Source organism: Amblyomma maculatum, chromosome 5 (genome assembly GCF_055883805.1).
Source record: "Amblyomma maculatum isolate TAMU_Amacu chromosome 5, ASM5588380v1, whole genome shotgun sequence".
NCBI classification, from domain to species: Eukaryota; Metazoa; Arthropoda; class Arachnida; order Ixodida; family Ixodidae; genus Amblyomma; species Amblyomma maculatum.
Window position 1 is genome coordinate 46,357,383 of NC_139348.1, and position 27,998 is coordinate 46,385,380.

At 46.1% G+C, this 27,998-nt stretch overlaps 1 pseudogene; it reads left to right on the forward strand.

Annotated features, from left to right (window-relative positions):
* The window catches only part of LOC146188234 (uncharacterized), a 33,854-nt pseudogene extending 10,927 nt beyond the window's left edge, over positions 1 to 22,927 (forward strand).
* Positions 22,928 to 27,998: the final 5,071 nt, after the last annotated feature.

Genomic DNA, 27,998 nt, shown 5'->3' on the forward strand with positions numbered 1-27,998 from the left:
CAGCTTTCTATGCTGACATTTTTGTGATCATCACATGATCGAAATCATAATCGAAAACTGCGGAAAAAAAACGAGATTGTTCTGAAAAGAACGTGAGTCGTGAATATATTACTTATTAAAGTTGTGTATTGCTCATTTATAATGCTTTTTCAGGGAATTCTTTTCCTGCTTCCTTGTCATTTGCGGCAGATGACAGACAAAACGTTTGATGAATTCGTATATGCCAATGACATATGAACAGAAAGTATTTGCCCCTCCGTGCTGGCCTTCAGGTTAAAGGCACTCATTTTGCTTTGCCCTGTGTTTTGACTTATGGTGGTATCACATCACCGACTCTTGGTTTTGATTTGCTTTTAATGACACAACAGGAGCTTTGCAATGTACTGATTATTGCCGTCACGAGGGCAGTGGAGAGCATCAGTTGTCGGCTGATTGCTTAGTACCTGCTTCACTGTAGAGTTTAAGTTTTTTTTTTTCAGAAGGAAATTAAACTCGCGGTAACTGTGGCAGTCGAGATGGACGTCTGAACAACACTATGATGAATAAATAACGGCGGTGAGAATGCGTAAGGCTGAGCTTGGTAATAACTACCCATAGGTCCGGAACTTCCAACACACCACGTCGCAGACATTTTCCTCTTATATAGAAGCCCCTTCGGCCTCCAATTTTCTTTTTCTTCAAATACCGCGAAGAATACGACTATGATATTTTCTTGACATTGCTCCTTCGCTGATGCTTTTTTCAGTGGTTATTGAACATTGCTGCCGTCTCATAGGTCGAGATTTGTGGCATGTATGCTGGCGTGAAGTTGAGGAGAGCGCAGAGGGCTATGGAATGGAAACTCTTAGGTGTAACGTTAAGAGATAGAAAGTGTGCAGTGTGGATTAGATAAATAACTCAGATTGTATTGTAAATGGAGAAAACGTAGTGCGAAGAGTGGATAACCGGTGGTTGCTGATGGTGATAGACTGTATTCCAAGGAAATGACAGCGGGGTAAAGCGAGAGAAAGAAGATGGCTACGCAGGATGAAAGAGGCACTGAACAAGGATTGAGTGGGAGCTTCAGTTCGCAAGCACAGCCAACGTTTCGGCGAGGGGACTTGTTTTCATAATCTCGACTGGCAGATATGGTTTATTCTGATTTGTTATTATTCTGTTTTTTTTTTGCAATTATCCTTCTCTCCTCCTTCTAGAAAGCTCTTCATAACTATTCCCCTGCAGCTGCATTGCTTATTAGAACTCTTTGTAATGCCTGTCCGATTTCAAGAAAAACGTGTCAGCATCGAACCTGCTTTAGGTGCTGACTCAACATTTACCTCGCATTGTAGTTTTTCCTGCTGGTCCTGCCGCTTTTTACTGCGAACGCATTACTTCGCTATGCTCACAGATTTCTGTTCGCAGAACGTGTCCGCAAAATCTTGTCCGCAGCAGTTGTGAGTAATTGAAAAGTGATATAGGTTAATGAGTGGTGTCAATCGATAGAGGGTGACGTATCGTGATGTCGAATAATAATTAGGCTAGTAAGTTAATTAGGTAACTAATTAGAGGCAGGACACGCAAAATAGTGTCCGCAGCAGTTGTGCGTAACTTAGAAGTGGCAGAGGTTATTGAGTGGCGTCAATCGATAGAGGGTGACCTAATGTTGTGTTCGAAAAAAATAAAAAAATTTGGCCAATAAGTTAATTAGGTAATTATTTGATTCAAACACACAAAATCGTGTCAGCAGCAGATGTGAGTAATTCAGAACTGGTAGAGGTTAATGAGTGGTGTAAATCGATAGACGGAGAGGTAATATTGTGTCCTAAAAATAATTAGGCCTATAAGGTAATTAGATAATTATTTAGAGGCAAGAAATGTAGAAGCAAAGGCGAAAATTGTCGCATTAGCCAATGACTTGACGCCACATTTCAATGTATCAAATACTAAAATGGTTAATTAAGGAAGTCAATTTAGTTGACGTCAAACATGTGACGTCTCGCAACCTGAAGTCGAGCCAAAAAAGGGCATAAGAAGGGATTGGCGCGCAATTTGAAAGTACCAAAGACTAATGAAGTTAATTAAGGCAGTCAGTTAGGGGGACATCAAGAATGTGACGTCACACAACCGGAAGTAGAGCCGAAAGAGGCCATAGGAAGAGATTGGCACGCAGTTTGAAAGTACCAGACTAAAATGGGCAAACAAGAAGTGAATTAAGCCACTAGGAGATACCAGAAGCAATCAACAGCGGCATCCGTGCTTTTGTATTACTCTAATGAGATTCTGCAGTGCTCTTTAATTTTTTGTCTTTTCATAAGACATGGCTGCAGCGGTTCCAGGCTCATAAAATCCATACCCCAAAAACATTTTTTCACTCTTTGCGATGCTTCTTTCTCTCCCCTCCTTTTCCACTCCCTGGCTTTTTTTTCTTCGGAAGCAAATGCACATTTAAACACCGCCAGTGATGGTACGTACAGGGTGATCCACTTCTAGCTATAACACGGTCACTGCTTTCAAAGCAGCATTGCGTCGGATGCAGGCGCTTAATGAAGCAAAGCGGTATATGCACAGTGGGACGTGGTGGTGATGCTGCGCATGGCCTGCCGCCTAGCTTTATGGAAAGGCCGGGTCGGACGCAATGATGCTTTGAATGCAGTGGCCGTGTTATAGCTAGAAGTGGATCGCCCTGTACATCTTCCTTGACGAAGACAAGCGCCCTTGTCGAAACGTTGGCTCGTCTTGCGAACTGAGGCTACCCCTCAACCCTTGCTCAGTAGTCTTTCACAAAGGGAAGAGCAGCAGGAAGCGGCAGATAGTTAGGTGACGGATGGAGTTAAGAAATTCGCAGGATGCAAGAGGATGCAGCTAGCAGAGGACCGGGTTAACTGGAGGAGTATAGTCCAGCTCTGCAGTGGATATAGTCCGGCAGACGATGATGAAGCTGGCATGAAGAAAACGACGTTTGTGAGTGGCTATTCCACGGCTGCTCTGCATGGGACAAAGAAGAAAATGGTGGTTAACTGCAACCAACCTTTCTCTGAATTCTTTAAGTTTTTTTCATCAAAATTAGTATGATTCTTACTAAACTAAAACCAGAATATTTATATTTGCATTGTTACACTTGTTTGCATTCTCGCTGTGCGCTAATGTTTTGACTGTAACCACCAATGGAAATTCCTTTGTGTACGACACTACACTTTGGCCTATCCCCCATGGCGGATACGTGCCCCTTTTCATTGGGCTAACAACCGACCGACAGACAGACAGTCGGTCAGTCAGTTGGTCGGTTGGTCGGTCAGTCGGTCGGTCACTCAGTCAGTCAGTCAGTCAATCAGTCAGTCAGTCAGTCAGTCAGTCAGTCAATCAGTCAGTCAGTCAGTCAGTCAGTCAGTCAGTCAGTCAGTCAGTCAGACAGACAGACAGACAGACAGACAGACAGACAGACAGACAGACAGACAGACAGACAGACAGACAGACAGACAGACAGACAGACAGACAGACAGACAGACAGACAGACAGACAGACAGACAGACAGACAGACAGACAGACAGACAGACAGACAGACAGACAGACAGACAGACAGACAGACAGACAGAAAAACAAACTGATCAATCCCGGCGTCAACTAAGAGGTTTCAGCTTAAAATTGTGCATCTATGATTTTACGACGAAAGCCTTTAAGTGCTCATACTAGCGGTGACCATCCGTCCGTTACATACAAAGGCTGGAAGAAAAGAAGACGAAGAAGGAGAAGGAGAAGAAGTAGTCGTGAGAGGCGGTAGCTGGCGCGCTGACATGGCCGAGCACTAATTGGACGTTGGGCTTCCTAATATTACTGTTAGCAGGAGCTGCCAACTCGGGCGGATCATTTCATACGGGAGGGCGATATCCGAATAAACAGGTCAAGAATCTTGCAATCCCGTTATCCCTAGGCCACGCAGGCACGTTCATACGGTCAGTTTAAGCGAAGCTTAATATGTTGGCTGGTAGCTTACATTATCGCGTCACCGCGATGGGAGTGAAAACAGAGAGAGGTGCCCTAGTGGAGGGCTTCGGACCTCCGCGTGATAGAGGTTTTCGCCTCATCGCAGTTAGTGATCCAAATGTCCCCAGGATTCCTTTTTTTTTGCTCACGCCGCCACGAAAGACGACGATGGCCACGACGACGCCTGATGTTTGGTGCCAAGGGAAGCGTATAGTGTCAAATACAAAACTGCAGCATATTTTGAGTACGTAGTAGTTGGCAAATGTTACGGGAAGGAACTGGTTGGTCGGCGGATTGTGTGATATAAACAGACAACGTGACACGGCAGGAACTGCCAATTCTAGTCAGGCCTCCGAGAAAAATGGATGAGTCACGAATCTAACTATCTACGCTATCCCGCGACACGCTGTCCCTAGCCCATGCAGGTACTTACGTACCACTTGGTGAGCGAGGCTTTATGTCGGTTTCGGGTGGCCTTTCAGTGATCGACAGCTTAACGCTGTATTTAATGAGTAAGTGTGAGGCGAAAGAAGCACAAACACGTTTCTTTATTAAGTTGCAAAGTGGAGGTGCGCGAAAGAGAATTCGCAATGGGAGGTGCAGGCAGTAGTTAGTGATATATAAGTATAGTTTCGCGTCAGGCCCCAGGAACACGGTTCATGTGTCTGCCTAATATTTTACTTATTACCCTATCATCGATGTCGGCATGCCCATTGATTGTCCATGTTTGCGATGATTTATCATTCAATCGGTATTGCAGCACTCGTGCTGTAGGCGTCTATAGTCTTTGTTGTCACTCTGTAGCTCTATTTTCGTCTTTTAGGAAACATTGTAGAGGTGCAACTATTTTTATCCTAGTTTCTGGAGTGTTAGCTATCAGTCGTAGCCGCAGGCGCTGTTACAGCTTTTATCTTGGGTCGCGTCCGCGATTGGTAAACTTTCTGACCAGATATTAATAATTACAGTACTTGTTTTATAGGAAAGAGAAGGCTCAGAATCTGTCACCCTTTCTTAACGGGCACCATAAAACGCACCTTAAGAGAAGGAAGGAAGGTAAGAGTGAAAGTGGGAAGCGAGAAAAAGATAGTTTGTGGAGGACTGTGGGCTGTGCGGAGTTATTTTGAGTACCTGGAGACATTTACCGTGTGCTGACATCGCACAGCACACGGTAGCATTTTGTCTCCATTGAAACAAACCCACCGGCGGTTGGTTTCGAACCCGTGTACTTCGGTACACTAGTCGGGCTTCGCGGCATCGCGGCGGCGTGCATTAAGAATCAAATTGTGATTATTCCGGAGCCCTCCAACACCATGGTAGCCATTTCTCTCTGCTTTCAATCCTTCTTTCCTCCCTTCCTCTGTGGCTCGGGTCAACACAAAAGTATGACAGATACGCACCTTTACTTTGCACCATCATAAGAGCGGCATTGCATGGACACTCCCTAGACTTCTGGTTACGTTTCAGAAGGCAACACCTCTTAGAGAGGCTACGCCACACTTCTCAAGGATGAAGGAGGTGGTTTCCACATGATGATGAAGAGACATCTATTTTTTTATATACAAGGAGGGTACAGGAGCGGTCCTTAAGGAGCCACCCCTTACAATTACTGGGTCGTCTCCCTCTTACGAGAACCCATTGGTGTTGGCCGCGGCCCTAGTCCGCTCTACCAAGGCTTGTTGCGCCGTCAGATCAGAGCAGCCGAGCAGGGCCTCCTTCCAGTCCTCCTGGGAAGTGTTGGGTAGGGGGGGTAGATTTTTTTTTCATGCCCACATTATGTAGAAAATATCCGCGACTCTTCCTGAAAGTGCGGGCATTTCTCCGTTTAGGCGGGGTCAGAGTGTTATATTACTGTCGGGCACAGTAAAGTTTTCTTGTAAAGGCAAAGAAGACTGCGCTCATCCACCTTTGCGAGGCCCTTGCAGGGCTTAGGATAGATTGCATTGCTGGATTGATAGAATTGAATTATTACTTTTAATGTATAGGCGGGATTGGGTTTGGAGTAAGGATCGGTGGGAGACGAGGTTGGTGCTCTTAAATTGAGCGCGCGGGCGGCGGCATCGGCCGTTTCGTTTCCCTCGAGGATAGTCCGAGCCGGAGTCCTAATCATCGTTCGATGCGCGGGGACACGGAGATAATCGCTGTTTTGTAAAAGTTTGCTGGCGAACTACGATATGTACCCCTGTTTGATATTGCGGCAGGCACCTCTCGAGTCGGTCATGATGACCCGTGATTCACAATCTGCGGCGGCTAGCGCGATGGCAACCTCTTCCGCGCGTGTTATGGAAAGTGAGTCCGTGTTTACAGTCCGTATATTCCACGTCCGTTACATTTTCTCTGACTGGTATTTGCTTCTCGTGTTTGTGTAGTCAGAAACATAACGTCAAATTCCGCTTGCGGATTCACAATCTCGCCCAAAAGCGGCTAATTACGCTGCCAAGCTCACCAGCTCTAACGGGGTGGATCGTTGTAACTGTGCTGCGAGACAAAAGTCTCATCGCAATACTTGGAGGCTATGCCGCTGCCTCATAGATCTCACTCATATCCGCACAGAAAGAAATAAATTTCTGCTACAAGTAATTCATAATTTCAAGTGCAATACGGATCAACCTGGACAGTCTATACGAAAACAGTATCTGTGCCAAGTCTAAGACCGCCGAGGACAGGAATATCTCTATGTAAGCAGAGATAATCCGTTATGGCTCGTTAGATCGAGCTCCATGATCTACGGACGGCTCTTGCTAAAATGAGGCGGGGTACCGCTCCAGGCAGGTATAATGTTACGGTCAAACGTTTGGCCAACTTTCCTGACCTTGCGTATGAGGAGAATATATTATGGCAACCTGGAAGGAAGAAACACCCGTCCCCCTAGAGTTTAAAACAGCGCTTGTCACCTTCATCCACAAGGCGGGCAAGCCCATCAATACCGACCACCTTTGGCCTAACTCCTTACCGTCTTGTTTGGCCAAACTCATGGAGGCCAACGTTCGAGTTCGCCTCTCTGAATACCTGGAGGTGCGCAATACTTTCGCAGAGACGATCTTCGGACTCTGGTCTCAAAGGTCAGCACACGACATTTTGCGTCACCTCAGCCACGAGACACTCACGCCTGTCGAGAAACCTCACAGTGACAAGGTGGTTCTCGTCGTGTATTTGAAAGGTGCCTTCGACAGCGTGAAACACAGTCTTATCCTCGCTCACCTTAGCGAGACGCACTGCGGACACACTTTTAATTACATAAAACAGTTGTTAACCTACCGTGAAGCCTTTATCCGCCATCAGGACAAGGAGCACGTCCTTATACTATGGGTACGCCGGACACGCCACAAGGCGCAGCATTGTCCTCATTACTCTTTATTTCGCAACGCTTCATTTCCCTGCCAAAATGGCTGAGGCTGAAGGTGTACAGCATGCGCTGTATGCAGATGACTTCACCATAAGGGCAACAAAGAGCAGCATTGCTCAACTGGAGGATCGCCTACAAACAGCGGCGGGCATAGTCGATAGGTATGCTACGTGCTGTTGTCACCAGTGCTCTCCTTAAAAATCAAAATTATCCAAACTTCGCCCCTCGATGAGATGCAGGGCCCTAGTACTTTTCTCTCTGCTAGTAGACTCGTACTCGAAGCAAAAAAAGTTAAAGTCCTCGAACTTTCTATCCACCACAATCGTTGCGCTGGCACAACGCTAGCCAAGCTTCGCAAAGTGGGGGACCAAGGCCAAGATGGTCCCATCGCCCGTCGCGTCTCCAACAAGCGTGGTTGCCTCAGATGCAAGGGCGTGATGCAACTCGCTCATGCTTTTGTGACGAATCTAATTCTTATTCGACTCTATACATGCACTTGCGCAAGCATGATGAAGACATCTAGGAGGGTACTCTCCGCAAGATGGTCAAGAGGGCGCTCAAACTCTCGATCTCTACCTCCGATTCGAGGCTCCTTGCATTGGGGGTGGTGAACTCCTATCGGGAGCTACGCTAGGCACACCTTACTAATCAGTACACGCGTCTTGACCAGAACATGTCCGGTAGTCGCCTTTTGGACCGGCTACATATACAACACTACCATCACAATGAGGAAAAGGTACGAGGTCGTGACGCTGGGACTAACGCGACCCGGCCTTCACTTGGTAGCGTGCAGAGACTTCTGGTTGAGGAAGGATTGAAGCTTCGAAATTGGTAAAACAAAAACAAGCGTTTTAAGTTGCACTTTTAGAAAACTTATTTACATAATGAAAAAGAGGGAACAGCAAATGGCAAGAGTTAGTTCATAGCGAAAACGCGTCTGAATGAGCCGTTTACCCAGGGCTCAGAGCATCATTTCGTGCTCTGCACCGTCCTTAAATCCACTTATGCCCAGCCCCTCTCTAAAGATGCTGGCCAATCAATTCGAGGGCACATCCCCCAGACATCGGCAACCAATCGAACACATCACCGCACTGATGGTCTGATGCATTGACTGTTCCAATATTGTTTCATCGGGGCGTGGTCACTTGCCATCGGGTAGAGCGTGGGAACGGCGAGGAGGTAAACTCCGCTTCTTCTTCAAAGATCCGCCATGACGGTGCAGGTGTGTTTTCCACCTCAGAAGCGCATGTATACAAGCGGCGCCAAGGAGACGGCTCCCATCATCGCCGGACTTCCAACTCTTTCCTACGGTCACTGGTAGCGGCCTCTAATTTCCGTAATCCCCATGCTCCTTTCTTCTCCCGAACGTCTGCGGAAGTTTCTTTCCGATCGTCCCTCGCTAACAATGGGCGCCCCTCGACTGGAAGGGTCAACAGTCGAACGAAGCGTGGGAAAACACCTCGGCAGTTGCACGGTCACAACAACGAATACCCGAGCTATGAAAGAGGAGCCCTCCAGATTCAACCCCTTCCTTTATTTGTTCCTCAGACAGTATCTAAGAGGAGGCCAAGGCTAGAAGGCTGAAGCCCTTGGCCCCTTTTACAGGTTTTTGCATCAAGAGCAAAACTAAAGACAACACTTCGGTCAGTAGCAGGAATACAACCTAAAAACCACATTACAGGAGAAGATTGTACCGCCTTCTACAACAGATTAAATGACCCAATATTGTGAATGCACGAAAGAAAATCGGCATCTTGTAACACGTGTAGGTTCTCCAGTCACAGAAAACTTTAAGTTCAAAGCCTGCATAACAAACATCAAAATCAATACATGAGAAAAAATACTAAAACACAGCAACAATTTTGTATATAATTTGCATATAATACAATTTTTTTATTTTCTAAGAAACAATTTTTTATATAATATAATTCCCATGTGTACTCTAAAAACTCGGATTGGCAATTCAGCTATTTTATTGACACCATAGTTATAACATACACATCATTGTGTCATGTATGAAATTGCGGAAGTAACTAAGAAGCGTCTGCATTCCCGCTTAAAAACAGTAAGCGATTTGTTCAAATCGATGCGCATACTAGAGTTGTTCAATAGGTTGGTAGACTGAAAACAGCGTTTGGCGACCATGATTAGTTCGTGTCATAGGCACTCTCCTTTTAAGATCGCAGATCGGATTTAAACTGAAACTGCAATGTTCTCCTGGGGTGATAAGCAGTCTGTTTAGGTGGATCCACTGTAGTAATTCAAATTAATGTACCTGGTTTGCTTTTAGCATGTTGTGCTTAATGAAAAGTGGTGCGGTCCGTAAGTTGCGTCTATCGCCTCTGTAGTTCTCGGAAAAGAGTAGAACAGTTTTTTGTGCGACAATTAATTTATTGTAGTTTTAGGTTGCCGTCGTTCCCCAAACTGATATTCCATAACTTAGCCTAGAGTAAAAAAGAGAATAATATAATACCTGTTTTAAAGAGGTGGGTATAATGTTTCTAATTCTATAGGTGCTCCCAGTTGCTATCGCAAAATCAGGTTCTAGTTTATTAACATGCGTAGTCCATGACAACACTTCGCTGAACCATACGCCCAAACATTTTTGTTCTTTTACCTGCTCTATCAGAGCCCCATCATAAGCTATATTTATAGTTGTGTAGTCTCGCCTATTGAGGGGCTTGACTATTATGTACTTTGTTTTAGTTGCATTAGATTCAATTTATTACTTAAAAGCCAAGTATACAATTTAACCAGGTATACATTTACAACTTTTGCCAAGCTTGCTTTGCTTGGCCCAGTGAAGAAGACATTACTAATATGACCAGAGAAGACCAAAATGGACGGCGTCAGGTGCAGGCGATTGCCCTGCACCGCCATTATGGTCCCAAATACATTTTTTTCTATGGGAACGTTGCGGGCCCGCATTATTCAAGGGGAGAATGATACACGGCTGTGTACCATCCTCCAACAGATGGATGGCCTCCCTTTTAAGGTCCTAGCGCAACCCACGCAAACGAGGTGGCAATTACCCTGGCTGCCTCCCACTTGCAATATAAATTCATCTTATTGAACTCGCCAGAGGCCTGTCGGAATTCTTAGTTGGGCTGGATACCGCCTATAGCACAACCAATAAGTCGGAGAGCTGCTCGGGATCAGGATCACCAGGCCCGATTTCTCATTTTGACACCAGCTCACCAGCGCCTACCAAAGAATCACGTCGCCAACTCGGCCACCCGCGTAATCACTAAATGGGGCCCGACGTAGACCCTACTGATCTGGATCAGGACACATATCATCTCTTAACTTTTCAATACATCTCTGCTTAATTGGGACTCGCACTGGGTCCTCTCAAGGGGATAGGGTAAGCGGGCGAAAGAATACTTCTTAGACAATTTATTAATAGTCTACTGCGCACGGCAGTACTCAAACATTTCGACCCTTCCTTTTCTGATTTCTGCCTTTTCTGTGGAGAGGTGGCTGACACCTTTCACATGATCTGAGCATGCCAGCTGAATCCACAACTTGTTCCCTTACCCGAGAGGACTAGGAGGCGGCCCTGCTCGGCAGCCAGGACCTACCGGTCAACAAGCACTGGACCAATGAGCTCGAGTGGCTGCTCAGACCAGTGGGGTCCCGAATAAGGGGTCCGCCTACTATTGTATGGGGAGCGGCTCACTAGGGGCGGCTAAATGTAATAAATGCTTTTCACCACTACCACCAACCTGGACTTCCGTCTCCACTGCATCTGGCACGGGGCGTACGAAGGCTCAGCGTATACTAGAAGTCAGCAGCGTATACTAGGCTGATACTCAGCTAGTAAATTGGGATCCGTAGCACGATGAATTGTTTGATACCGCTGCACACCATTCCTATACCTCAGCGTTGAACAGGTTGTCCGTAAAATTTATACGAATGGTGGTGCTTAGTGATCCGACATCGATTGTTCACAAACGGGACTATAATTGCGGAACGGAAGTATAAACATTTATCGTGGCACCCGAGTGCATCTAATTCATGAGAATAACGAGTTTGTTGTGCTCGCACTATTATTATACAAATTATGGCCAGATACCTACGGTATCCTATTTATTGCCTGCCTTATATGTTTAGTAATGTGTACTTTTTGTCTCACATATTGTTCCTGTGTTTTGGGTTTTTATGTTTTTCAATAAATTTTCTTCAGTCAGAATAAAGCGACCGTGAGAGATGCGAACATGATATAACGCAATAAACTTCCTTGTCATTCTGGCTGATGCAGTCTGTGCCCCTGGTGAGGAAGGCATACCAGGAGCTACCACAGCCTCAGCTCCAAGCCTGCGTTCGGGTCATCGAGGGTGTGTTCAGGAGCAGGACGGTTCAAGTGGCCAGAGCGACGTTGTTAGAGGCGGTGGACGGACTCCAGAACACCGTTGCTCACTTCGCCTGGGACGCGCGGCAGGCAAGCGTCCACGGCCCATGGTTCCTCGGTAATTATAACCTTAGAAGAAAAAAAATAAATATGGAGATAACTAGTGTAAATTCGCAGAGAGAAGTGCGTAGAAGTGAGTGAGTTGGCGATAATTCCAGTCGACTTTGGGCGATGCTCCATGGTACATAACCTAGTCTTGTTACTCTCCCTGTGTTAATTATTTTGCGCTGATAACTTTTTAGAAAATTAAATCACCATTGAAGCATGTGGTGCTTAGCTCTCCGAGTGGTCAGTCCTAACAGAAATATTAACGTGTTCGGTATTGTCCACTATATAAGTGGAGACAACAGATGATACAATGAAGAAAACAATTATCAGCAGTTGGGTTTTAATGGCACTTAAGTACCTAGAAAACAATAGTGTGCATTTTCTTCAGACATTTGCAGTTGTTACTGAGGTGGGCTTGATATTGTTGACATGCCTTTAGTGCCACCAGCCGTTGATAGGTTAGGCTTGGCCAAGGGAACTGCCAGCGGTTTGCTTGACAAATTTATGAATAAATAAGCACGTAAACAACACAAAGCCTCTTGAGCTACGTGTTGTGTACATGCCATAGCGCCTTAACACCACTATTTTCATTACCAGAATAATATGTTATCAAATAATATGTTATCTGGTTCGCCGTGTTGGTGCAGTCGTTAGGGCGCTTGACGGCTGCGCCCAAAGATGCGGGAGCGATTCCCGGCAGCGGCGGTCGCTGTTCGGTAGAGCCGATATCAGTGCACGTTAATGAGCTCCAGGTGGTCGCGATTTCCAGAGGCCTCCACTACTGCGTCTCTAATAGCCTCAGCTCACAGCTTGAGTCGCTTTGGGACCTTAAAAGTCGTAACCAAAACAAACCGTTATTTATCGAGGTGAGAAAAGTTATATTTTGCTGTATGTAACCAAGCTTGTACAGCTTCCTCTTATTTGCGACGTGAGACATTTTTATCGTGCCGTGTACCGTAATGTCTGTTCTATAAGTATTTGCTATGAAAATATGCGTTCCTCGTCGTAATTAGCTCCAATGATATCAAGGTTTTGGAGAAGTCGTCAACTCATTGATCTGCTTGACGTAGAGCCATGGGGCCTCTGAGTAGGTTATCTTTCTTAATTATTTGAAACAAATATAAGCTTATCAATGTGTACGAAACAATATTTTACAAGTCAATGAGGTTAATGAATACATACGGTAATTTGAAAACGGGTTTGGTTTTGCTAAGTTATGCTATTCAGTCAGTCGGCCGGTTATAAGGTACCACAGCTGCTGTGAAAGGCTTATCGAACAGAATCTGCCATATTTTGCACACCGCTGTTCGTACAGGTTCACTAAAAGAGTTGGACTATGCTTTAGCACAGGAAATTTTCTACCTTCTGGACACATCAGCAGATTTAAAGTTTAAACATGGACGATAGGAATGCTTTGAAATAATTTACCATTTTTTTCACAATCTCCTGATTCAAATTCCCCCGCTATCTGTTTGACAATTAGCTTTAAGTGAGACCTCCGTCGTTGGGCTTCTGTTTTGCTTTCAGCTTTTCAAAATTTGTTCTACTTGGAGTGTATCTTGGTGTTAAAAGGAATTTAGAAGCTTAGACTTTTATGATTTTTACAGTCATGAAACGCGATATGCATTCACCAAATATGAATTTGATGAAGAGCCGCACGTCGTTTACTGTACCACGGTTTTCAGAATCAGTTATAATAAAACTTAACCTTAATATAAGGAGTTAGTGTTATTTCCGAGAAGAATAGTAGAAAATCACGCAATTCCGAACTGCAATGCTGGACCTCACGCTACACGAAAGCTATTCTTGGTTCCAGAACGTTTTAAAAATGTTATTATGCATATATCCTGAACCGTGTTGTATATTGCCTTATCAACGTATATTTTTGTCCCTTTGACGGCTTCTTAAACGGCATTAGATCAAGGATAGAATCGGAGGAGGGGGGGGGGGGGAGGGGGGGGGAGGGCGAGAAACGTACATCCAGTAAAGAATAATAGTTTATTGCGAAGTTGTAAAGTAGAACCACTGCACTTTTGTGTGCCTAATATATTTTGCGAAAGTAAAAATAATAGAAAGGGTTGACGTCACAAAAAGGGAGGAAATACTATGCACGCAGCAAATACGTTCTTAATTATAGCAAGCATATTGGTATACAAGGCAAGAAATGAAGAAAAAGTGCGATTTTTGTCCTACATTTTCTACACATAGCAGTATCAGCATCCAAATTCGGTAGCTGATTTGCCTACGTGATTTCTAAAGCAAAAATAAAAACCGATAAAATTTGAGGCCTGAGAATGATGGTTGAAACTTGAAGTTACCATATATTTAGGACATATTTATTCTACTGAAGAGGTAAGCGTGGCAACATAGGAAGGGCGCTGAAGGCAGGGACTAAATTATTATTCACATGGATTAATTTTGGGGAAAGGGGGGGGGGGGGCTTGGGAAGAGACGCGCAATATGTTCAATGAAGATAGGTGCGAGAGAGAGAGAGTAATCGCGGATGCGGAAGATGAACCACACTGTAATAGAAGTAGTCACAGCGGCAATATGGAAGTTGAGAAACCCCGTGAGAAGCACAAATATTTTGAACATGTTTTATAAGTACAGATAGTATAATCTATAACAGCATATATGCCGCGCAACCCATAGCAGTCAGGTTAACATTCTAAGTTCGTGGTCGGCCACTGTGTACCGGAAGAGCGGTAAACCAGATGCGCCCAAATTGAGATCAGCTCTCTTTTCGCAGGTGATGCGTCACCTGGTGCCTACGTGGCTATCTACAGACAGCGTCAACTCGACAGGTCAAGTCATTGACGAAGCACTGTAAAGGGACGTGACGAAGCAGCTCGTCGCTCAGCAGATGAGTGCGATGGAGGCCCTCGTGACCAAAGACTCGGGCCCACTGGTGCCAAATACTAGCATCTACTCGTGGCGGGCACGTTACAGTATTAGGTGTAAAACCTTACAGTTTAAGTGTTTTCAAAACGAGTTTCGAGAAACCTCCGATTTCTGCGATCTCTTTGTATCGGTCCAGTGGGCATTAATGCTGGTATTGGGAATGTAGTTTTCTGAATCCTTATTTAGAACATAAATCTTTGAGCATGAGTGAGAGACGGGCATTTAATCGAACGCTGACCGCTAGAAGCAAGGAGAAAAGTGGTTAAGCTTACACAGAGTCCTAAACTGCAGCAAAACCAAAACTGTTCGTTTCACATGCAACACCACTTTATTTTAATGACAGAAAGAGGGCAGTTCCGGCCAGGATCATGCTGATACTTATTAAGTTGCCCTGAGGCACAAATTTCGCTAACCCCTGTGAAGGCCCTATATGCGGTGTTTTAAGGCCATGAGGAACACATTGATGGTGGCAGTATGCATTACGCGCGGTTCGCCGGGCACAAACATGCCGTAAATGTATTAATAGAGCTGTGTAATTATGGGGAATGTGATGCAAGCCGAAGTTGGCCTCAATCCAAAGTGAATGATATATTTTGATAAAGGCGCGACGCGCACCATAGATACAAAATGCTAGAAGCCTGCAAACGAAGAAAATAGAATAAACTAAAGCTTATATTTTTTACGTTTCTTGTTGCAGATTAGGGCAAACGACTTTTGTTATTTGCAGTCTGCGAGGTTACGCCATTCGCTTGCTGTAATCAGTTGAGGGAGAAAGTAGTTTATTTTCAGTAATAATTGTCTCCCCTGCTTCCTCTTAAGCAACAACATTCCACTCGAAGTAGACCGCATATTCGAATAAGATTAATTCAGTGGAGTTACACTGAGAGCTAATGCACGTGCACCCGTTATTTTTAGCGTTTGTTTTGTGTTTTCTATCTTGTACTTCGTCAATGCCTTAAATAGTTAGGTCGAATTTAGCTCAATACTGCATTCAGCGCTTTGCCATTAAAGTACTCGCAATTTCGCTTTTCATTAGGGGTACCGCGCGGTAGTCTACATATCTTGGTAAGGGTGAAAGTAGACAGTTTTTTGAAAGACCGAAGTTTTGATATAAGTTTGAGACCGTGTTGAGAAACACCTTTTCATCGGTAACATTTTATACGATGGTCTGAGACATCGGGGTGGCCTAGCCCGCCGTGTTAATTTCTCGGACGCAAGAATGTACTGACGGAAAGGATTAGCAGCTGTCCCTTTGAAACGAGGTGGGGGCGGGTTTCGGCACTGTTCCTCTAAACCCAAATAAATACACCGGCTTTGAATCAGACCTGGTTTTGAATTCGCACTATTTGCCCATACGTTATGTTCCTGCGTTAATAAACAATCTTCGAAACGTTTTTTGGTAACGCTAGCTGAACATTCATCCGCATCACCTTTGATATCTCTCGATCCTGATGATTCAGAAAGAGTCAGTTTGGTCAGCATCGACCACTAGACTACTGTGAGAAGCTAATCAAATATTTTAAATCGTTTCTACTGACCTATTAATTTCGGCAATCTCTCACAGGTTATAGAAACAGCCCCACTCCTGCTCCGAGACTTCGCTTTAAATAGCAAGGTTCTGTCTCTTTATTTACCCTATAGTGTCTACTTTGTAATCTGGTCTTTTGTAGAGATATAGAGCGTGGTTTTGTTTGGGATTTAAAATAATCCCCCTCTAATCCTTTACTTCTTCCCCCAGCGTTTGCAGATTTTAATCTGCCCCGCTCGGAGTTCCTCGTTACTTTCTTGTTAGGTTTCCCCTCTTCTTCTGCAACTTAGGATATATACTTGTCCTGCACTTGTCTATAGCATTCTGTGTGGTCTAACAACAGCTTTTTAAAAGGCTACGTTAGAGCGTGCTCCCCGATATTCTGGTTGAGTAGAGCCCACCATATGAGCCCACTTTGAAGCAGCAAGGGAAGGTACTCGCAGCCGCGGTGACAAATCACGTTGCAGCGCTGTCATAGCTGGATGCACACATGGTGTTTCCTACAGGGCTCTTGTCATTCGCCCCATAAATGGAAAAGTGAAGGAGCTAAGTTAATGGAGCTCTCTGCCCTGCACTTGGACGATGTGCGTTTGGTCAACGCTAATCGAGAACTGTATGCCGCATACAGATATCATGCATCAACTACGTGTCGAATGTCTGCCGATGCACACATTTTAGAAAGGGCTTAACGCTATCGCTGTCTTGAGCGGTACTCCGGGGCGAAAGATCCAAGTTTTCGGTGCTCCTTAGGTTAGCTACTTGGAAGACCGCAATGCCCTGATGATTCCCCTGGGTCTGCTGGGGCTCTTTCTAGATGCCTCGCCTATCGTCGAGCCAGTGCTGGTTCCACTGCAAGGCCGGCCCCTGTTGCGCGAGCTCATGCCTACGCGCACGGGGCCATACGCATGCCGAAGGCATAACGAGCGACGCCTGGAGGCCTTCGTCAACTGCGTCGCCCCCGGTGTCGACGTCGCTGGCTCTCCAGAGGGTGCGTGCCTGAACAGTACAATACACAGCACTTGATTTATGACAATGCTGATGTCAGCGCTGCGCCTGGCATTGATACAATCAATCAATCAATCAATCAACACGAATAACATACTTTTTCAAATAAATATTCCCCTGGCATTGCTGCGTTTCCGCAGACATTCACGCCTTAGATAGATAGATGGATTTATTGAAAGGAAAAGGCGGAGAGGTTGGCCCGAATAATTCAAATCTGGCCTGCTACTCTGCACTGGGGAAGGGGAAGGAGAGAAGAAAGAAGGTCATGATGGGTGACGATGTGGGAGAAGGCATATGAAATATATATACAGACACAGCAGCTTGCTTTACAAACGTGAATCAAGTCCGCTGGCGCTCAAATAACGGCAAAGAGCGCGCACTGCCTGGACGCCCTTCCCCTTGTCCTGCCAAGCGCCCAGCAGCAGTTCCTCCGACAGAGGCCTCTTGTCTAAACGCTTCAAGGAAGCAGCTAGCACATTTCTTTCGTTCGCATACTCTGGGCACACCAATAATACATGGTCCACAGTCTCTGGGATGCCACAAGTTAAACATTCCGGTGAGTCCAGCTGTCCAATTAAATGTAAGTATTTGCGCGTGAAAGCCACGTTTAAACGAAGTCGATGTATCAAGCATGTCTGATGACGCGGAATATCACGCGGAACATAAAATTTAAATGTTCGATCAAGCCTTCTTAGACGGATGTGTCGGGCGTCTGGTTGAGCCCAGTAAGCTGCTGTAGCAATATTCATATAACTCTTTAGAAGACACGTCGTATCCGCTCTTGAAAAAGGCACAGCTGTTTGGAAGCCATTGATGAGAGCGCTTTTCGCTTCAACATCGGCCTGCTCATTCCCATGGAGGCCGCAGTGGGCAGGAATCCATTGAAACATTATCGTGTGGCCTTGCAGCTGGGCAGATGTGATGAGATCCATAATGTTTAGTGCCAGGGACTGATAGGCAGTGTGGCGTAAGAAGTTTTCCAAAATTTGTAATGCAGTCTTCGAGTCCGTGAATATACACCATTTTTGAGGTGGTTCCCCACATATATAGCGAATAGATTCTCGAATGGCTACAAGTTCGGCAGCGGTTGATGTAGAGGTATGTCCCAAAAGGAAATGCAGAGTCGTTTTCCGAGCTGGTATGACCACAGCTGCAGCGGATGCCTGTGCTGACACAGATCCATCAGTGTATATGTGAATATAACTGGGATATTCTGACCAGATGTGTGCCAGAGTAAGTTGTTTGAGTCCACTAATTGGTACCATTGATTTCTTTAGTATTCCGGGAACACGGAGGTGCACAAAAGGTTTATCCATCGTCCATGGTGGTTGGGTGGGATGATATGGGAGGGCATATCCTGTCGGTATTTGCGACTGATGGCAGCGGAGTGCAGTTGTAAAACTGCAGTCCGGCCTCTCATCCAGAATCTTGCTGAGTGGGTGAAAACGGTGTCTTGTAAGTGCTCGTAAATATACACGAAGTGGTTCGTGTGACAAGTATATGGACATTGGGCGAGCGTGTGCCTCTTCAATTGTGCCTTTGTTAGAGGTGCATCTGGGCAGTCCAAGGCATATTTTCAGTGCCTGCGCTTGCACGCTCTCTAAAGTCCGCAAGCAGGAAATGCTCATACTAGAGAGTACTGGGAGACTGTACCGGATGTAGCCAACAAACAGAGCCTCGTAAAGGCGTATTAAGGAGCGCTCAGTTGGACCCCATTTGATGCCAGCTATGTAACGAAGTACATGGCAAAAATTAATTAGCCTCTTCTTCACCATAGCAATATGTTTCGACCAGGATAGTCGGTGGTCAATAATTACTCCCAAGAATCTGTGCCTGGAGACGTATGGTATTACGACTCCATGAAGGGTAATCGGGTAGTGGCTGACACATTTTCCCGTAAACGCGATCACTGCACACTTTTCTGCCGCTAAAAATAAACCTTGACGCCGTAAGTACATCGATGTTAATGACACAGCTCGTTGCAGTCTCGCACGTAGTTGTGGGCGCGTCGAACCAGAGGCCCAGATGCAGATGTCGTCAGCATATGCACTTATGTGGATGTTAGTTGGCAGTTCACTCACCAGGCCAATTAGCGCAACGTTAAATAAAGTTGGGCTGAGAACTCCTCCCTGTGGAACTCCACGACCGACCTGAAAGTGAGTAGTATCTCCTTCAGGCGTAGTCATGTAAACAGAACGGCCGCTGAGATAGCTTACAATCCACAAGTACAGCCGGCCACCAACTCCCACGTCGTCAAGTCCATCAAGAATAGCTTCATGGAGGACGTTGTCGTAAGCTCCCTTTATATCTAAAAATGCAGCAGCTACTAGTCGACGGTGACGCTTTTCGTGTTGTACTGTCGCCACAAGGTCGATGACGCTGTCAATGGAAGAGCGTCCGCGGCGAAATCCAGTCATCATATTAGGATAAAGATCATTACTCTCTAGATACCACTCAAGTCTTGCCAGCACCATGCGCTCCATAACTTTTCCAACACAGCTTGCTAGGGCAACTGGCCGGTATGAGGTAAGTTCGAGAGGAGGCTTTCCAGGCTTCAAAAGAGCAACCAGGCGGCTAATTTTCCAGTGTTCAGGAACAGTACTAGAAACCCATATATCATTGAAATAATTAAGTAGTGCAGTTCTACCATCCTTGCCTAGGTTCGATAAGGTTGAATAAGTAATCCCGTCCGGACCAGGTGCAGATGAATGCCGACAAGAAGCAAGAGCGGCGTCTAATTCAGCTATTGTAAAGGGCACGTCGTATTGATCATTCGGCGAAGGTGGTGCAAAAACCTCTGAAATTGGTAACTGTGCCTGGTTTGTGCCCACAACCATTTTACAAAAATCTTCAGCTACGTCAATTTCATTGCGGCGTTGGTAAAGGGCCAGGGCACGAAAAGGGTGCCTTTCTCGCGGAGGTGTGCGCAAGCTTCTCGCAACATGCCAGATACGCGACAGGGGCTTACGGGGATCCAGTGATGAGCAGAACTGTCTCCAACGTTGTCGTCCTAACCTCTCCAGGTGACGCAAAACTTGACGTTTAGCTCGGCGAGAAAGTGCGAGATCTTGCGCGGATTTCGTTCTTCTGTACTTCCTTTCAGCCCGCCGACGGATCGCGCGAAGCCGCTCGAATTCCACGTCGATGCTGGACACTGACACCGGCACACTAACATAGCGAGTGTTCTCACTGAGAGAGGAAGTAATGAGTCCCTCTATTTGAGATGGTGACGGGAGGTCCACGCTGGAAGTCTCCACCGCTGCCCTAAAGGCGGGCCAGTCTGTGTATTGCACACGAGGTGAAGTGGCAGGTGCAAACCACTTGATGCATATGTACGTTGGTATATGATCACTCCCATGTGTTTCCACATCACTACACCAAGAAACGGAGGGATGGAGGTTTCTGGAAACAAACGCCACATCCAAGCAGCTGCTGTAGGTTGTTCCGCGTAGAAACGTCGGTGAGCCGTCGTTTATATTGACGAGATCTTGCGTATGCATAAAGTCTGCCAGGTCTCTTCCTCTATTGCTCATTATTGCACTACCCCACTGAGGGTGGTGAGCATTAAAGTCCCCCACAATAATACGAGGAGCTGCACAACACTGGATTGTTGAAAATAGATATGATTTGTCCAAGCCATCCCTCGGTGGAATATAAGCGCCAATTACAGAACATACTCGTCCTTTCAGGGTTAACGTCAAACAAATGTAGTGGTTCGTGTTGTGGGGCTGCAGAGCATGGCGGACGTGCGCAATGTCTTGGCGTACACATACCAGCACTTTGCTTGTTTCGTTTGCTTCTCTAGACCATAGCAGAACATATCCAGAAAGGCGGAAAGCAGCCGGCATGTTGGGCTCACAGATCACAATCACAGGAAAGCGGTACTTCTGTACCCGCTGTCGGAAGTCACTCAGCCGACCACGCAGGCCTCGGGCATTCCATTGCATCACAACACTGCGGCGCAAGTGCATCGTCACAGAGGTGGGGTTAGTTTGTTGTGCCATTGTGAATTATTGCAATGCCGCCAAGAGCGGCTCAAATGCGTCCAAAAACTGAACAGCAAACTTTGCTGTTTGCGTGTTGATGCTGGAGAGCAGCACCCGCATTGAACGAACCAGCTGTTTCAGCATTTCTTTTACCTGCTGGCTGTCGGGGTTGTCGGAATTTTCAGTACGTGTGGCAACCAAACTGGGATTAGGCCTGGCGTTGGCCTTTGATGGTAGAGCTGGCCACTCAGCATCAGAGGCGGTAGGTAATACAACAGCCTCTGTCTGATCCTTGGCATGTGACACTGTCTGCGACATTACAGCAAGAGTACTCTTAGCGGGATTAGACTCAATCTGTTGTGGCACCTGAGCTGACGTTAACTCTGAAGTTGACTTATCCAGGCTAGGCTTGCCTTCCGATTCCTTGTGCCGGCGTCGGGAACGGTGCTTGCGACGACGAATAGACGCGGCCGCTTCTTGATGAGTCGAGTTATCTCTTACCATCTTTTTTAGTATACGTTTTTCATCCCGAATTTTAGGACAGTCCTTAGCCGTCGATTCATGGGCACCCGAGCAGTTAGAACGCCTGACAGTCTCCGTCTCGCATGCGTCATGAGGATGCGTACCGCCGCATCGACGGCAGGATACCTCGTTTCGACAAACGGCGCTCACATGTCCGATCTTGTGGCATTTGTGGCACTGAACAGGTCTTGGAACATACATCCGAACTGGGTGCCTCACATAGCCCACTTTAACGTGGGATGGGAGGGATTCAGTTTCAAAGACTAATTTAACGCACTTTGAGCGGCCGAATCGATGAACATCCACAATGCGCGCCGTAGATTTGATCAGCGTGCAGAGATCGCTTTCACTTATCTCGGGGTCAACGTCGCTGATTACACCTGCAGTAGTCTTTTTCCCATGGTGCCTAGCGCACCAATTCCTTTCAGCTTGTCCACTGTTGCCTGGGATTTGACATCCACGGTCAGGACATTCTTCCAGGGATTAATTCTGACTTCGTCAACTTCACCGGGAACCAGCTGGTCGAAAAACTGCGTCAGGTGCTGTCTGTTTATCACATTCAGATTCGCCGTTGCCGTTGTTGGTACGAAGGCCACGGAGAAGATCCCTTGCTTTTCAGCGTTCTTCTTTGGTGTCTCACTCATTACTGATGTTCGGCGCAGCTTTCTTTTCAGGCGGCGCGACTGGACAGGCGTGTAGCTGTTGTCGGAATCCATCTCTGTCACGGTGGAGTCATCTGCCGAGTCTGGAAGCTCCACGTCCGCGACGTCAAGTTGACCCGTCGAGTACGCTGTAGCCTGTTCGATGGTGGCGGGTGGGCGCAGGGGTCGTGCGCCCGCCATCCCGAAGGATGTCGAGATCACAAATAGCTCACAGCGATATAAAATCCAGAAAAGTGGAAGAGCGCTAGCTTCAGACGTTCGGAAACCTCCACTTCTTCTTCTTCTTCCATCACGCCTTATCCGCGGAAACAGCCCTCGAGTCCGGTGTGCTTGAGCCGTTGCTGGTGCTCTACAGTCGGCGGCTACGAGAGGAAGTGGGACGAAGTGAGGCTGCACCCGGAATACAGCAACGCCGAACTCTTCTTCGTGATCTGGGCGCTGGGACATTGCGGCGAGCGCCATGCGGCGGTCGTGGTGAACTTTGCGCCTTTCGCCAGGACGTTTAGATGCCCCGTCAACACGGCCATGTGGAGCGGTCACAGGTGCCCGTTTTGGCACTAAGGACTTCGTAGTGTCACTTAATGACGGCTTTGACCGGTGGTTAAAATATTGTTCATTTGCTGCGTTGATATGGAATGATGGTCCTAACGTGCTTTTTTGATAGTATGACATTATGCCGGAGCATTGAAAAAAACTATGCTTTATAGAGAAGTAGGTGCTTTTTTAGCATTTTTACGTATGTATTTTGTGCTTTATATTCAATATATTAGGATTTGACATTTGTAAATAGGTTCATTATAAACCGAACTGTTGTGGCTGCCTTTGTCCGAATTGCCATACTTACGTTCATGCGCTTTACTCGCGTTTTTTATTTCCTGCGAAAACATTTATGGTGAAAAAGGAAAAACAATCCACCTCTACATTACATGGAAAGGGTAAGATTCTTCTCAGTTTCTTTAAATATGAATGATATCTTATTGGGATGGGCGTTTGCATTTGAGATTTCGTCCGCCCCCTCGTTTTTATGGTAGGATATTTCTTTGCGATTTATGTAAGAAATAAAATTGCCTCAAAATCCTCCTCCACTGGCTACCATGCACACCACTGCGGAGGGTATAGGACTAATCTCGACCACGCAAAGTTCAATTTCGTGCCTGGCGGCACTAACCTTCTTGTCCTGCAGCCACATCCAAGCTTAGCTGGTGTTGGTGTGCAGTGCATTCAATACCTCCACCTTATAGGCAATAATGCCGCATGTAGTAAGCATTGAAAAGTCTGTGAGTATTGAAAATGAAATGCTTTTAGCTCGCTGTCACACCAATCGCGAAAAAAAAGCATTGTTTGCTTTGTGGGGTTTAAAGTACCAAGTCAACTAGGCCTATGAGAGACGGCGTAGTGGAAGGCTCCGAAAATATCGACGTGCACTGACATCGCAAAGCACACGGGCGTCTTGCTTTTCACCTGCATCGAAAAGCTGCCGCCGAGGCCGGGATTCGATCTGGCATCCTTGGGAAAAGTAGTCGAGCGTCGTAGCCACTGCGCCACCCCTGATTTTTTTAATTGCCTTCTCAGAAAACAATTCAAACGGGGCGAAGGCAAGCACTGTGCTTTACATCTTCTGAATGAAACAACACAGAAGAAGTTCTGTTGCGCTTGGGTGTAGACATATTGCTGATCTTAACTAAGCGTAGCCAGGAGCAACGGATGTTTGTTCTCTGTCTTAATCTTTTAGAAGAGTTACACCAGTTTTTTTTCCTCCGAAGCAGCTCGGCGAGCCAAATATGTCTGGTGATCTGAAGTAACCTGCCGCCTACTCGATAAAGGAACCGTTGTCAGCAGTGCCGGACCTTTTGGGTGAGCGACCAGTGCGGTCGCATAGGGCGCCAGCATGAAGGGGCTCCGAACTGCAATTGGAGCACCCCCCTCCCCGGCCCCTCTCCCCCTTTCTTTCATTCTTCACAAAATAAATTAGCCATGTGCCCTGTAAAGTGAAGGAGGCGATATGTTTGTTTGTAGAACCCACAAAATGAGGGCCAGGAATGGAAAACGGGTTCACCTGCTGAGGCCTAGGGACGTGGCGTGGTTTCCGCTTTCTTGTGTGGCACACTGGAATGTCTTCACGGCACTTGCTCGCCATAGCTCCGCGAGGTAGCAGGGGCAGGGGGAGGGAAGGAGGGAAAAACGTCACTGTGCGATCGATCCATGCAGGTCTCAATTGCGTTTTGTTCTATCACTTCAAATTCTTTTCAACGCGTCTTTTTAATGATTGTCGTTTCTTTCCTTTCTGCATGCTCTATGGTGGAAACATATCGCTGGAGCGCGCAGCTTCGAAAAAACAAAAAACATGATTTTGCCACGGCCGCTCGATGGAAGCGCACTAGGTGCGGCCTGCTACGTCGCCCGAAACCGGCGGGAGGCGCCTACTTCCCGTCGCCACAGCCGCGGCGCCACTGTTCGGGGACAGCCGCGCGCGGAGAGCTGCGCCTGGCTGCGCTTTCAGGGAGGCGTCGGCGTGGTAGAAGCCTTTTATTTTAAGGATATAAGAACTTCGCTTCACACAATTTGGCAACACGAATTAGTAAATACTGTCATGTCTAGTGTGACCATGTCAGAACTTAGCGATTGCTCGGCAACGATGTATATTGGAGTGTATCCCGAAAAACTTAATGCGACGGTGGGTCAAGGCCACTCGGTGGAGAGCTCGCATTACCGTGATGTTGCATTCGTATCAAGTTGTTTGTCACACGAAAATGTTACCCGGCTGTGAACAATTCGAAGCTGTTCAGCTGCCATGGTAGCCTAATGTATAACCACTTAACTATGTCGCGAATTCCGTGTGTCATTTTCCTACCATTTACTCATTCCTGCATACAGCTTTAATACACAAATTGATGTCAACCTGTTCTAAGCTGACAACGCTATCCAATAAAAATATATTGTCCTACTGTGAGCAACCTCTGTGAAAATGCGACATGTAACCAATCTTTCTATCTCATTCTGACAAATGTTACGTTGGAAATATGAAGATGTTTATTAGGTTAAATCTACATGATAAGCTGCGATCTTCGACTCAGTTGGAGACCTTAAACTTTTTACGCCAGAAGGCTATCCGTCATGGCTTCCCGCATTTTGCATGACCGAACTAAGCGCGCTTCACAGAGCCGGTCTGCCTCAAGGTGCTACGTATATGCGCCGAAACTTTTTATTACCATTTTTATTGGCTGCTCTCAAACCCGTACAATTTTTGCTGGTTTGTAATTTTCAATGGAAGAACACGCATCGAGTGTTCCTGTTGTGAAGCTCTTAGTTGCGATCACAAGAATGTTCACGCTTCAGGGCGCAACTGCAGCCGAGATTCAGCGAGCGGCCGAGTGCGCTAATTAAATGGCCACACAAAAAAAGGAAGAAAATTACCAATCGCAGACGGAAACCCTTTCTTGATAGAGTTTATGCCATAGCCATAAATGTCGCTCGACTGATGAGTTGACATTTCCAGCCCAGCTCGCTATCAGTAGGTGCCGCAACTTAACAATATCTTGCATAACGCCTCAGCATGGACACGCTCATTGTTTTTATAGATTAGCTGCAGGTACTGTGTACAAGGAGAAAACAATGATGAAATCAAAAGTCTACACAGCTTGCTACTTCGCCGGACCTCTTCAGACTTCATCATCCTGTTAATGAAGGCGCTCGTAAGCTGACAAAGCTTGATTACTTCCTTTGCGGGGTACATCAAGCCTCCATTGTCCTTGGTTTTCATCAACCTTTAACTGGTCCAGTTGACTCGTATTTCCTACAACAGGTTGCACGACTCACATGTCGCCTAAAAACCATTACCAAATATCGCATAAATTACGCAACAACCTCGTATTGATAAACAAATCTTGGGGTTCTTAAATCTCCTTGCAGAGCCTCGTTAGAGTACCCGCTCTTTGCTACCTGCGTATTCATCGTATCCCGTAATTGCTGCCTCTGTCGCATATCATTAGAATGCAGCTTTAAGCCACCGCATTATATAAAGTAGCACCCTACACATAGCTAAATAAAGCCCCTCTTTACCGAAGCCGTACGAACGTGTCCTATAGGAGCATAGTGTGCCTGACTTAGGATCTAAGGGTCCCACTTTCAATAATTCCCATTTCACCCTTACATCTTATTGACTCTCTCTGATTTGGCAGCTCCTGCCACATTGAACATGTCATGTGTTCTCATTGCGCCAAAGGTGTCTGGCCATATCACCAACGAACGTGCCTCTTTCCAGACAGGTATTTTCCCGACTTTCTGCCGACAGAGCGGGAGCCAGATTTTCTGTGGAATGTGGCTTTTCAGTTTATCACATCGACTCAAACAGTCTCAAGAGTATAAAGATATGTTGTATGCAGAGGCTCCTATGCTTGCAAGGCCACTCAGACTAGCACAGCAAAATTTAGAACAAATTGTATGCTTATATAAAAAAAAAACGCTTCGTACCGTTTTCTGATATGTCCTCGCAACATAACCTGCGACAAAAGCTTCTGGTGCTATCTCATCGTGTTCATATGCTTCAGAACACATCGTTAAAAATCCTAGTTCACTGACCAGTTCCCTGGTAACTAAAGAGGTTAAACAACGTGACGGGAACACAGGAAAAAAGAACGACACAACTAGCGCGGAATTGTGCCGTCCTCTTCTCGTGTGTTCCCGTCACGCTGTTTTCACTGTTAACTTATAATTAATCACCAACAAGTCCAATCTGCTGTCCCTTGTAGCAAATTCAATGGCAGCTGATAGGGCATTATGCTTCAGCATCTGGACTTTTTAACCTCAGCGCCGCTTTCATTTCAGAGGAAGCGAGTGCATTTCCACTCCTTGCTACTGCCTTTGTCTGAAGCGAGCTCAGCAGATAAAATTTGAGGGTCTCTTAGATGTCTCTTAAGCGGAGGACGGCGAAAGCCTACCCTTGTCCTATTGTTTGCCTCTCATCGTTTGCCACAGTTCGTCATTTCAAGTCGTCGTTTGATATATTGGTCGTTTCCCAGTCATGATGAGTCTTCCTGCGTAGTCATTGTAACCCTTACCACTCATAACTAAGCAGGTTACTCGTTTAGAATCAGCAGTGGTCATTACGTATCATCCTTTCACATATTGGTCATTTCGTAGTCATTAGCAGTAATGACGAATCATGCCTAGCTATTATAGTCATTATCACACATCGGTAAGCACTTGTACTCATTCTAATCAGTTGCGGTCATTACATGTCATAGTTTGATATACTGGTCATTACAAATCGTTTGTCATTATTACCCGTATTATTCATTAGCATTAGTCATTACCTCTATCAATGTCTATTTATAAATTTTATTGATTACCTATCACCATCAATCATTTTAATTCTTAATCTCCCTCCTTGCACGTCCGCTTTTGCGACTGACAAACCAGTGCGCAGATGCGACGCACAGATTACAGCCACAGCTTCTGCGCACAGATTTTCGCTCCATGAGCCTAGAACGGCTTTCGCCTTAAAAAACACACGCATCCCGTCTTAACGCTAACGTGCTTGCACACGCGCACACAAAAAGTCTGCGTTTACCACGCAGACACGAGGCGAACGCGTCCAGAAAGGAAGCAAACCGCGCGCTCAGAGCCGGCGACC